At 42.6% G+C, this 12,776-nt stretch overlaps 1 non-coding gene across 1 annotated transcript; it reads left to right on the top strand.

The window, feature by feature from the left end:
* Positions 1-3,087: 3,087 nt before the first annotated feature.
* Positions 3,088-3,217, top strand: LOC129626271 (small nucleolar RNA SNORA3/SNORA45 family). The gene has a single exon (XR_008701885.1). It is a non-coding gene; the product is annotated as a small nucleolar RNA SNORA3/SNORA45 family (small nucleolar RNA).
* The last annotated feature ends 9,559 nt before the right edge of the window (positions 3,218-12,776 follow it).

Genomic DNA, 12,776 nt, shown 5'->3' with positions numbered 1-12,776 from the left:
AAGAGTCAGGCACGACTGAGCATCTGAGCGCATAGCCCAACAGAATGAAGTTGTTAAAGTTTAACTATTTACCACTGGCATGCCTGCTGCTACTGCTACTGCTAAGTCACTTCAGTCGTGTCCGACTCTGGCATGCCTGACAGAAGATCAAAGCCTGAGGTTGGCTTGCTACTTAAAGGGAATCTAGCCAGTATTAGAAAGGTGTTGAAGACTGATTAGCACCAAGCTGAGATTTTCTTCTGGACCTAGTCAGAAGGGTCTCAATTAAAAAGAGAACCACCTTCTCACCTGGGGCATTCCATGTTAATATTTACCAGAGAGCAGTAAATATACCCCAAACAACCACAGAGCCTTGCCTGGTTGACAAACAACAATGGTGAGTTCATTACTGGGAAGCCTTGTGGTAGGAAAATTACTGAGATATTAATTTGTATTCTGTCTAAACAGTAATTTTTCTTCCGTTCGTACCAACCAGGTAGATGTTCCTTCATGCTTTCTAGTCTTCAGGGAGGTTTGGGTTGAAAATCAAGGGTTTTTGAGGGCATCTCTCCTGCAGTCTATAAAGAAAACCTAAACTCATGAGTTGGGGCGGGGGGTGTGGATGGATGGAGGGCAGGGAGGTTGCTCAGGCTGAGGAGGGAGGCCGAGGCCCATGATCCAGAAGCAGTGAGGAGATGGGGAGGTGGAGAAGGTGGCTCCATGGCAAACTCACCATTGGGATGGAAGCGTGGAGTCAGGTTAAAGAAGATAAAATCTTGTGACTTGGTCCCCATACCTGAGTGTGTGAATCTGGATTCATACATAACTGTAAGTCTCTTCTGGTGATTAGATCAGTAACTCATAATGATAATCAACTCACTCCCAAGCTTTATATATATATATATATATATATATATATATATTTTACATTTCCAACAAGCTTTATTGTAGACATTGACAAGCTGATTCCAAAATTCATATGCAAATGAAAAGGACCTAGAAGAGTCAAAATAGCTATGAAAAAGAAGAACAAAATTGAATGATTTACAGAACTTGATTCCAAGATTCATGAAGCCACAGTAATAAAGACAGTGTGGCATTAAAATACACAAATATATCAACAGAATAGAATAGGGTCCAGCGATTGACCCACATGTATACAGATGACCAATTTTCAACAAAGGTACAAAGGTGATTCAGTTGAGACACAATAGTCCTTTCAACAAATGGTACCAGAACAATTGTATATTCATATCCAAAAGCTTGAACTTCAATCCACATCTTGTACCATACACAAAAATTAACTCAAAACAGATCATAGACCTAAATTCAAGGCCATTAAACTACAAAATTTCTAGAAGAAATTTCTGGGAGAAAATATTTCTAAAATTTTAAGAAAAATCTCAAAATCTAAGAAATTTTTCTTAGATACATATAATACTATGATTCAAAAAGAACAATGGATAAACTGGACTACATCAAAATTAAAAACTGCTCTTCAAAGACAGAGCTGCTGCTGCTGCGGCTAAGTTGCTTCAGTCGTGTCCAACTCTGTGCGACCCCGCTGACGGCAGCCCACCAGGCTCCCCCGTCCCTGGGATTCTCCAGGCAAGAACACTGGAGTGGGTTGCCATTTCCTTCTCCAATGCATTAAAGTGAAAAGTGAAAGTGAAGACGCTCAGTCGTGTCCGACTCTTCGCAACCCCATGGACTGCAGCCCATCAGGCTCCTCCATCCATGGGATTTTCCAGGCAAGAGTACTGGAGTGGGGTGCCATTGCCTTCTCCAAAGACAGAGCTAAGAGGATGGAAAGACAAGCACCAGACTACGAAAAATATATATATCTGATAGAGGACTTTTCATATTCAGAGAATTCTCACTAGTCCATAATAAGCAAACAATACCCACAGATAGTCAAAATATCTGAAAAGACACTTAACCATAATGAAACATAATTTATTAAGTCTCCCCTGGTGGCTCAGATGGTAAAGAGTTTGCTTGCAATGCGGGAGACCTGGATTCCATCCCTGGGTCGGGAAGATCCCCTGGAGAAGGAAATGGCAACCCACCCCAGTATTCTTGCCTGGAGGATCCCATGGACAGAAGAGCCTGGCAGGCCACAGTTCATGGGGTCACAAAGAGTCAGACATGACTGAGCGACTAACGTACTGACATATGTATATACTCATAGACACATTTTAACCTGGTGGCAAAAAAAGCTCAGGCAACTAGGGAAATGTACATTAAAACCACAATAAAATACCACTCCTCCTATTAGAAGGGCTGAAATTGGCAAATACACACAAGACAAGCATGTGGAGCAAGCATGGGATCATCACTTGCTAGGTATTGCCATTTCTAGGTATTTACCCGGGAGAAATAAAAGCATATATCCATACAAAGCTTTTGCAGAAATGTTCATAGCAGCTTATCTATTTATATTTACATGTTTATGTGCCTAAAAGATGGAAATTAGTTGATTCATATGTTCATACTTAATTTATAGAACCACACCTTCTGTCTCATAGGAGTAAGTTAAAAAGTCATTGCAGAGACTTCCCTGGTGGTCTAGTGTCTAAGTCTCCTCTCTCCCAACACAGGGGCCCTGAGTTCGATTCCTGGTTAGGGAACTAGATTCCACATACCTCAACTGAAGATCCTATGTGCCACAACTAAGACCCAGCTAAGTCAAATAAACAAATAATTAAAAAAAAAAAAAAAACAATCATTGTGTCCTGCTGGTCTTTGGAGACCCAGGTTGTGGTTCATGGGTAAGGGATACACTATCTTTTCTATGACTCACTGGAGAGCAGAGAAGCAAACAAGCGTCATTTTTATTAGGTATTTAGGTGAAACTCTTGGTAGAAAATGACAAAGCACCACTCCCACTGGCTTGAGCAAGAGAGAGAGAGAATTTATTCAGGAGTCCCAGGGGTAGACTTGCTTCAAGCTGGGCTGGATCCAGAACTCTCCTGAGGACTCAGGCTGGCTCTCTCCGTCTCTTGGCATCGCCTTCCTCTGTGTTGCCAGCATTCTCGGGCAGCTGCTGGTTGCCTGCCCTGGGCTTGTGTCACATCCTCCCTCACCCTCCAGGGAAAGAGTGTCCTGGTCGAGGCTAGAGTCACGCTTGGGTATCCACTGTTGCCTTAGTGTGCTAGAGTCCTTGAAGAGTAACTGCTGACCTTATTCACTGGCTGTGGCCCTTATGGCATAGTCAGTCACCAGGTTAGTGACATGCATCAGAAAAAAAAAAAAAAAAAAAGAGTGTCCTGGCAACAGCTCCTCCCCAGTGCTGGTTCAGTTTGGATCTCTGTCCCGGAAGCAATCACAGTAGCCAAGTCAAAGGGTCTAATTAGCCAGGTTAAGTGCCCACCTGCCCCAGGGGGTAAAGTCAGCCCACCCAGAACTGCATGTTCAGTTACTAGAAGATGGGAGAAATGGATGCCGGAGGGCAGGTGGAAACACCAGGTGGCCTCCACAGGTAGAGGTGTCCCTGCCCCAGACACAGGTGCACCCAGGAGCATGGAGAGCTCATTAGTGTGGAAGAGACACTGAGATCTTGTTCTTGGAAGACTTTTAGTGTGTTTACAGACTGAGTAATCCTCAGGCAAAGGGAGAGTCCCCCCATGGCACATCTCAGGCCAGCTGGGGTCCCTGATGGACACACTGCCCGTTTCTGCTGAGCACAGGGTGGATGCTCTTGGCAGCTGGTGCTTTCCTAAGAGCAGTGGTCCTTAACCTTTTAAAACTTTTGTTTTCTCACTTGTGAAATGGGTACAAAAAGTTTTTCTCTCTCACAGATGGTTGTTTGGTGAAACAACGTGGCTAGTGCAGGTGACCCAGTGTCTAGATTAGAGAAGGCAATTCGATTAACATTGGTCATTGGTATTTAAACAATAGGAAATGCTTCCAACACTCACATTCACAAATATGGTCCATTTGATTCTCAGTAACTGTGTGAAGTAGGTAAGAGACACGTTATCATCCCTCGTTATGGATAAAGATGCTGTGGCTCAGAGAATTTAAATGACTTTGCATGTCCCTGGAGCATTTCAATGGCAGAGCCATGGTACAAAGTGAAGTCCTTGGCCTTCAATGTGACCTCCCTGTCAACATACCCCCCCCACAAAATCACAGTGCTGACCAGAAAATGTGAGGATGGCAAAGAACAGCCTTCCAGAACTGCACAGGCTCCCCTTGCTGGTCATCAATAGTCTAGACCAGAACTGTCAGATAAAATTATAACTCAAATAACAGAGTAGTGTTAAATTTTCTGGTAGCCACATTAAAAAGCAAAAAACAAAACCAAAACCCTTGAACTCTATCTTAATATTTCATTTAACCCAATATATTCAAACTATTGGGCTTCCCAAGTGGCTTTAGTGGTAAAGAACCTGCCTACCAATGCAGATGTAAGAGACATGGGTTCGATCCCTGGGTAGGGATTACCTGGAGGAGGGCATGGCAATCCACTCCAGTATTCTTGCCTGGAAAATCTTATGGACAGAGGAGCCTGGTGGGCTGAACACGACTGAAGAGACTTAGCATGCACACATTCAAAGTATAATCATTTCAACATATAAAATGATATACAAAAGTAGTAATGAAATATTTTGAAGTCTTTTTTTCATAGTGTCTTCAAAGTCCAGTGTGTTACACTTAAAGCACATCTGAGTTCAGACCAACCACCTTTCAGGTGCTCAGCAGCTACATGTGACCAGCTGGTAGCTCTCATTTGGGATAGTATGGGACTAGAGGCATACTAGGTGTCTATTTAGGGCACCAGGAAGGGGCTGAGAGAAGAAAGAGAGAGATTTCGCATCCAGGAGTTTAACCAGAATCTTGCAAATTATTCTATAAAGGAGAGATTTTAAAAAAGGATACCTATTTTGTGGTTTATTGTTTTTATTTTGAATTACAGTCGTCGGAGGGTAATGTCCTTGATTGCAAGACAGCCTAATGAAGTCCTGGAGACAACCCCAGTTGCAGCATAGATGACCCAAGATGGCAACAGACTGCACTCTACCTTGTTTAATCAGGAAAATAATTTATTAAAGATGTTAGGGAGCTCACGAAATCTCCAGGAGTCCCTAGAATCTGTCTAGGAAGGGAGCAGCGAGCTAAAGGATGTTCAGACTGCAGTTCCTAGCGTCTCCACTGGGGGCTCTGCCGCGGCCGTCCGGGTGGCCGGGATCCATCCTCGTTGAGTTCAGGACCCGCCTCCAGGACCCTAAACCCCAGGGGTAGATCCCGGGTCACAGGCTTGCACCCAGCAGCAGAGGAGTCTGAGAAAGGAATCTCCTGGCTCCCTTGTGACTCTTACAGGGAGATTACCCAAAAGTAAAGATGTGCACTACATCAGCCGATTTGGTTTGTTAAATTTTAAAGAATATTGTCAAATATATTACAGTGACAAGACAGTTTTTAATGTGAATACGTGATTAAATAACAACAACAACAACAATTATTCTCGTTTTCCAGGTTGAGTAATACAATATTGCCAGGACTTTGGAACCCCCACCCCTACCCCTGTTTGTGTGCTGTGCTTAGTTGCTCAGTGGTGTCCAACTCTTTGCTACCCCTTGGACTGTAGCCCACCAGGCTCCTCTGTCCATGGGATTCTCCAGGCCAGAATACTAGAGTGGGTTGCCATACCCTCCTCCAGGGGATCTTCCCAACTCAGGGATCAAATCCAGGTCTCCTGCACGGCAGACAGATTCCTTATGTACTGAACCACCTGGGCACCCCCTGCTTATCCCTGCCTAGTTTTACACCTGCCTCCTGGAAATGTATGCAGGTTAAGAAGCAACAGATAGAACCAGACATGTAACAATGGACTGGTTCCAAATTGGGAAAGGAGTACATCAAGGCTGTATACTGTCACTGCTTATTTAACTGAGATGCAGAGTACATCATATGAAATGCCGGGCTGGATGAAACACAAGCTGGAATGAAGATCACTGGGAGAAATATCAATAAGTTCAGATATACTGATGACACCACCCTTATGGGAGAAAATGAAGAGGAACTAAAGACCTCTTGATGAAGATGAAGGAGGCTGGCTTAAAACTCAACATCCAAAAAACTAAGATCATGGCATTCAGTCCCACTACTTCATGGCAAATGGATGGGGGAAAAAATGGAAACAGTGACAGACTTTATTTTCTTGGGCTCCACAATTAGTGAGAACAGTGACTGCAGCCATGCGAATAAAAGACCCTTGTTCCTTGGAGGAATAGCTATGACAAACCTAGACACTGTATTAAAAAGCAGAGACATCACTTTGCTGACAAAGGTCCATCTAGTCAAAGCTATGGTTTTTCCAGTAGTCATGCATGGATGTGAGAGTTGGACCGTAGAGAAGCCTGAGGGCCCAAGAATTGATGCTTTCAAACTGTGGTGTTGGAGAGATTCTTGAGAGTCCCTTGGACTGCAAGGAGATCAAACCAGTCAATCCTAAAGGAAATCAATCCTGAATATTCTTTGGAAAGACTGATGCTGAAGCTGAAGCTCCAATTCTTTGGCCACCTGATGTAAAGAACTCATTGGAAAAGACCTTGATGCTGGGAAAGACAGAGGGCAGGAGGAGAAGCAGGTGACAGAGGATTAGATGGTTGGGTGGCATCATCGACTCAATGGACATGAGTTTGAGCAAACTCCAGGAGATGGTGAAGGACAGGGAAGCCTGGTGTGCTGCAGTCCATGGGGTCATAAAGAGTCGTAAAGAGTGGTCAAGAGACACGAATGAGCCACTGAACAACAGCAACAATTTTACACCTGGTCTTCTTTCCAAGTGAACAACATTCTGGTGACTTTTGTATTGATCATTTTCCTGCTTTGCCTAGTGTTTTAATTGTGATATAATTGACATATAACATTAAATCTGTTTTAGGTATACAATGCAATGATTTGATACATATATGTGTTGCAAAATGATTACCACAATAAATTTAGTTAATATTCATCACCGCACATAATTTTTTTCCTTGTGATGAAAACTTTGAAGATGAACTCTCTTGCTGGGCTTCACTTGTGGCTCAGCTGGTAAAGAATCCACCCGCAATGTGGGAGACCTGGGTTTGATCCCTGGGTTGGGAAGATCCCCTGGAGAAGGGAAAGGCTACCCACTCCATTATTCTGGCCTGGAGAATTCAGAGTAGGACACTATAATTTTGAGATAATGCAGTTTCACATGCAGTTGTGTGTCCTTCATCCAGTTTCCCCCAATGGTAAGTCATAGAGAACGAGTGAAGTATATTATCAGCAGAATATTGGCATTGAGACAACCCACAGGTCTTCTCCAGACCTACACAGTTTTACTTGTACTCACTGGTGCGTGAGTGGTGGTGGTGTGTGTGTGTGTGTGTGTTCATTTTATTTTTTTTTTAAGTCTTTTTTTTTTTTTGGATGTGGACCATTTTTTTTTTTAAGTCTTTATTGAACTTGTTACAATATTGCTTCTATGTTTTGGCTTTTTGGCCAGAAGGCATGTGGGATCTTAGCTTCGAATCCACACCCTCTGCACTAGAAAGTGAAATCGTAACCACTGGACCACCAGGTAGGTCCCTGCGTGTGTGTTTGTGTGCATGAATGCTAAGTTGCTTCAGTTGTGTCTGTCCCTTTTTGATCCTATGGACTGTAGCCCACCAGGCTTCTGTGTCCATGGAATTTTCCAGGCAAGAATAGTGGAGTGGGTGGCCATGCCCTACTCGAGAGGATTTTCCTGACTCAGGGATCAAACCCATGTCTCTTATGTCTCTTGCATTGGTAGGGAGGTTCTTTACCACTAGCCCCACCTGGGAAGCCTCTGTGTGTATGTGTGTTTAATTCTATACAACTGTATCATATATCAGAGAAGGCAATGGCACCCCACTCCAGTACTCTTGCCTGGAAAAATCCCATGGATGGAGGAGCCTGGTAGGCTGTAGTCCATGGGGTCGCTAACAGTCAGACACGACTGAGCGACTTCCCTTTCACTTTTCACTTTCATGCATTGGAGAAGGCAATGGCAACCCACTCCAGTGTTCTTGCCTGGAGAATCCCAGGGACGGCAGGGCCTGGTGGGCTGCCGTCTATGGGGTCGCACAGAGTCGGACACGACTGAAGCGACTTAGCAGCAGCAGCAGCAGCAGTATCATATATGCATGTTGGACTATTAGCTACTATAGGTATGGAGCAGTTCCATCACACACGAATCCCTCAGGTTGCTGCTGCTGCTGCTGCTAAGTCGCTTCAGTCGTGTCCGACTCTGTGCGACCCCATAGACGGCAGCCCACCAGGCTCCCCCGTCCCTGGGATTCTCCAGGCAAGAACACTGGAGTGGGTTGCCATTGCCTTCTCCAATGCATGAAAGTGAAAAGTGAAAGGGAAGTCGCTCAGTCGTGTCTGAGACTCCTAGTGATCCCATGGACTGCAGCCCACCAGGCCCCTCCATCCATGGGATTTTCCAGGCAAGAGTACTGGAGTGGGTTGCCATTGCCTTCTTTGATCCCTCAGGTTACCTATTTACAAATCCCTAACTCTGATTACCTATTTACAAATCCTTAACCACTGATCTTTTCTCCATTTTTATGATTTTGTCATTTCAAGAATGGGAGACCTGGGTTCTATCCCTGGGTTTGGAAGATCCCCTGGCACAGGGAATGGCTATCCACTCCAGTATTCTGGAGTGGAGAATTTCATGGACAGAGGAGCAGGGCGGGCTACATTTCATGGGGTCATAAAGAGTCAGACACGACTGAGTGTTACACTTTATGTAGCCCTAGCAAACTAATCAGAGAAGGCGATGGCACCCCACTCCAGTACTCTTGCCTGGAAAATCCCATGGATCGAGGAGCCTGGTAGGCTGCATACCATGGGGTCGCAAAGAGTCAGACACAACTGAGCGACTTTACTTTCACTTTCTACTTTCATGCATTGGAGGAGGAAATGGCAACCCACTCCAGTGTTCTTGCCTGGAGAATCCCAGGGATGGGAGAGCCTGGTGGGCTGCCGTCTATGGGGTTGCACAGAGTTGGACACGACTGAAGCAACTTAGCAGCAGCAGCAGCAGCAAACTAATACAAAACGTAAAATGAATATGAAGGTAGAAAGTTAATTTTTTGAAAAAGGAAATGACTAATTTCAGTGGGATCAGAGACTGAAGTATGACTGCCCTGAGTCCTCATTTTCCCACATAGGATGTTAAAAGATAATGCACCAAACTCAAGTATACATAGGTATCACTGTGAACACATTTAGTTTCTGAACTAAACAAGCAAAACTGGAAGAGACGTTGCTGCCTCTAAGAAACTGTCAAGGATTACAACGGTCATAGGCAGGGCCTTTTTCTTTTTTTAAGGGAATTTGGAAAGTATTTTGATTTTTTTAAATACTATTTTTATTTATTTGATCCTTACCTGTGGCATGTGGGCTCTAGTTCCCTGACCAGGGATGGAACCTGGGCTGCCTGCATTGAGAGTGTGGAGTCTTAGCCACCGGACCACCAGGAAAGTCATAGGGTCTGTCCTTCTGGTAAACCTACTATAACAATGGACCATCTACCTTCCTGTATATCTTTACTACAAATAGAAGCAGAATAAAATTTTTTAACAAAATAAGCAATAAGAAGAATGTTATATAAATGGAATCATACAATAGGTAACCTTCCGTATTGCTTGTTTTAAATCAGCCTAGTCTCCAGAGACTCTTCCAAGTCATTGCTTGTTGACTAATGGTTTTAACATGTGTCTGTATTCCTAAATAAGATACAGTTTACTTTGATCTGTTTTTTAAAGTAATTTGAATCTTATAGTACACTTCTTCTGTCACCTGCTTTTTTTCTTTCAACAATATGTCTTGAGACCTACTTTTGTTAATGTGTGTGGCTATGAGCTATTCCTTCTCACTGTACAGATTTATCACCATGTTTTAATCACATCAGTTATTGATGGTCGTTTGGGTTGCGTTAAAATTCTTATTTTTCTAAGTATAATAAATGCTGCTATGATGAGTATTCTCGTCTGTGACTCTTCGTACAAAAGTGCAAGACTTTTTCTAGATTCAGAACCTGAAGTGGAATATCTGTGTCATTTAGTATGTATGTGTCCAATCTGACTAGGTAAAGAAAAACTCTTCCAAAAATTTTTTTAAAAAATACTTATTTGGCTGTGCCAGGTCTTAGTTGCTGCCCTGGGATCTTCAATCTTCAGTCTTCACGTGTAGCATGCAGGAGTTTCTAGCTGTGGTATGTGGGATCAAGTTTCCTAAACAGGGACTGAACCCAGATGCACTGCATTGGGAGCACAGAGTCTTATTAAGTCACTGGACTATCAGGGGAAAAAATAAAGGAAATTGAATAATGAAACTGGGAAGTCCTCAAAGTGCTTCAGTGAGTATACATACCCATTAGAAATATTTGGCCAATTTCACTGCTCCACATCCTCACCACACTTGGAGTATTGTCAGACTTAAACGTTTTGAGAGTTGGTAGTTTGTTCAGTAGTGTTTGATTCTTCGAGGTCCCATGGACTGCAGTTTACCAGGCTCCTCTGTCCATGGACTTCTCCAGGCAAGAATAGTGGATTGGTTAGCCATTCCCTTACCCAGGGGATCTTCTTGACCCAGAGACTGAGTCCAGATCTCCTGCATCGCAGGCAAACTCTTTACCATCTGAGCCACCTGAAATCATATTTTGTTGTCATTTTAATTTGTATTTTCCTATTTACTAATGAGGCTGAGTATCTTTTTATATGTTGATGAACCATTCATGTTTTCTCTTCTGGGAGATGCTTGTCTAAGTCTTTTGCCTTCTTTCTATTGTTTGTCTTTTTCACAGTCATTCAGGAGAGTTCTTTATATAGTTTGGATTCTAATCATTTGTAAGATATATGTGTTGCAAAAAGTTCTCTGCTGTTTAGCTTACCATTCTCTAGTGCCTCTTGATACATTTTTAATTTTTCTGCAGTCAGCCTTATCAACTTTTATGGTCTGTTTCAGCCTTATCGACTTTTGTGGTCTGTGTTTGTTTCTTAAGAAATTCTTCTCTACCCTCTGATCATGAATACATTCTTCTACATTATCTATCTATCTATCTATCTATATATATTTGCATGCTTATTTCAATGTTTAATCCACTGAAAATTGTTCTGTGTGCACATTATTCAGTTTCCTTTATTTTTTCCCCAAATGGATAACCAGTATTCTGGTTTCACCTATTGAATGACACATCTTTCCCCACTGCTCTGCAGTGACTTCTCTCATAGATCACAAGTGTGGGTCTCTTTCTGGGTTCTCTGTTCTGTACTGACAGTCAACTTGTACACTAATGTCTACTTATGCACCAATGTCTGTCTGTCCACCAATGCCCAGCCTAGCACCAATGTCTCACACTATTTTAATTACTACTGATGTCTGATATTGTCTGCACACCTCGTTTTTCTTCAGGAGTGGGATGGTTATTCTTTCATATGTACTTTACAATAATTTGAGCAGACCCCACAGGTGGCCCAGTGGTAAAGAATCTGCCTACCAATACAGGAGATACAAGAGACACAGGTTTGATCCCTGGGTCAAGAAGGTCCCCTGGAGTAGGAAACAGCAACCCACTTTAGTATTCTTGCCTGGGAAATCCCACGGACAGAGGAACTTGGCAGGCTACAGTCCATGGGGTCGCAAATGTGTTGGACACAACTGAACACACATGCACAGAAGTATCTTCTTTTTTTAAGTATTGGACATGGGTTTGGGTGAACTCCAGGAGTTGGTGATGGACAGGGAGGCCTGGCGTGCTGCAATTCATGGGGTTGCCAAGAGTCGGACACGACTGAGCGACTGAACTGAACTGAACTGAAGAACTGTATTTAATCTACAGATGAATTTGGAGATTTTTGACCTCTTTTTCATGTGGAGTCTAACAATCTGTTAGTATGGTAAATCTTTCCATTGATTAGCATATTCTTTAACACTTTCCAATAAAAGTTTTTGAATTTTATTCACAGGAAATTTGCACAATATTTTTAGAAAATTTATTTCAAGGCTCTTTGTATTTTGGTTGCTGTTGTAAGTCACTTTTTAAATTAGGCTTTTAATTTTTCTGACTGTTTACTATGTAGAAATGCAATTGACACATACACAGATTTTCTATAAACAATTTTGCTAAACTCTCTTATTACTTTTCATAATTTGTCTGAAGATTCTCTTGAGTTTTCCACCCAGACAATCATACTGACTACAAATGATGGTTTGTTATTTCCTTTATAACCCTGTACTTTTATTTCTTCTTTTTTGTCTTATTGAACCTATAAGAAAGCTGGTCTATTGTTGAATAGAGCAAGCAGTTTTGTCTTGTTCTGGGGTGCTGATTCAAAGATGAATTCAGTTTGCAAAAAGTTATCAAGCTGTGGACTTATAATTTGTGCATTTTTTTCTAATGCTACATTAAGTTGTTGTTCTCTACTAAGTCATCTCTGATTCTTATTTGACTCCATAGACTATAACCCGCCAGGCTCCTCTGTCCATGGGATTTCCCAGGCAAGAACACTGGACTGGGTTGCCATTTCCTTCTTCAGGGGATCTCCTCAACCCAGGGATCAAACCCACCTCTCCTGTATTGGCAGGTGGATTTTTTACTATTGAGCCACCAAGGAAGTCCAACTCTATGCTATATGCTTCAATAAAAAGTTAAAAAAAAAATCTAAGGAATATTTTTCCCAACATCCTAACCTGTCCTCATAACTGTATGCTCTAAGGGTGCCACTGAGCAGGTCTGTACCTGTCTATTGCAACTTGACCATACGTTACCAGAGAAAAGGAGTCTT

The sequence above is a fragment of the Bubalus kerabau genome, chromosome 13, assembly GCF_029407905.1.
Source record: "Bubalus kerabau isolate K-KA32 ecotype Philippines breed swamp buffalo chromosome 13, PCC_UOA_SB_1v2, whole genome shotgun sequence".
Classification (NCBI taxonomy): domain Eukaryota; kingdom Metazoa; phylum Chordata; class Mammalia; order Artiodactyla; family Bovidae; genus Bubalus; species Bubalus kerabau.
The sequence above is the reverse complement of the archived record's forward strand: the minus strand, read 5'-3'. Positions and strand labels throughout refer to the sequence as shown.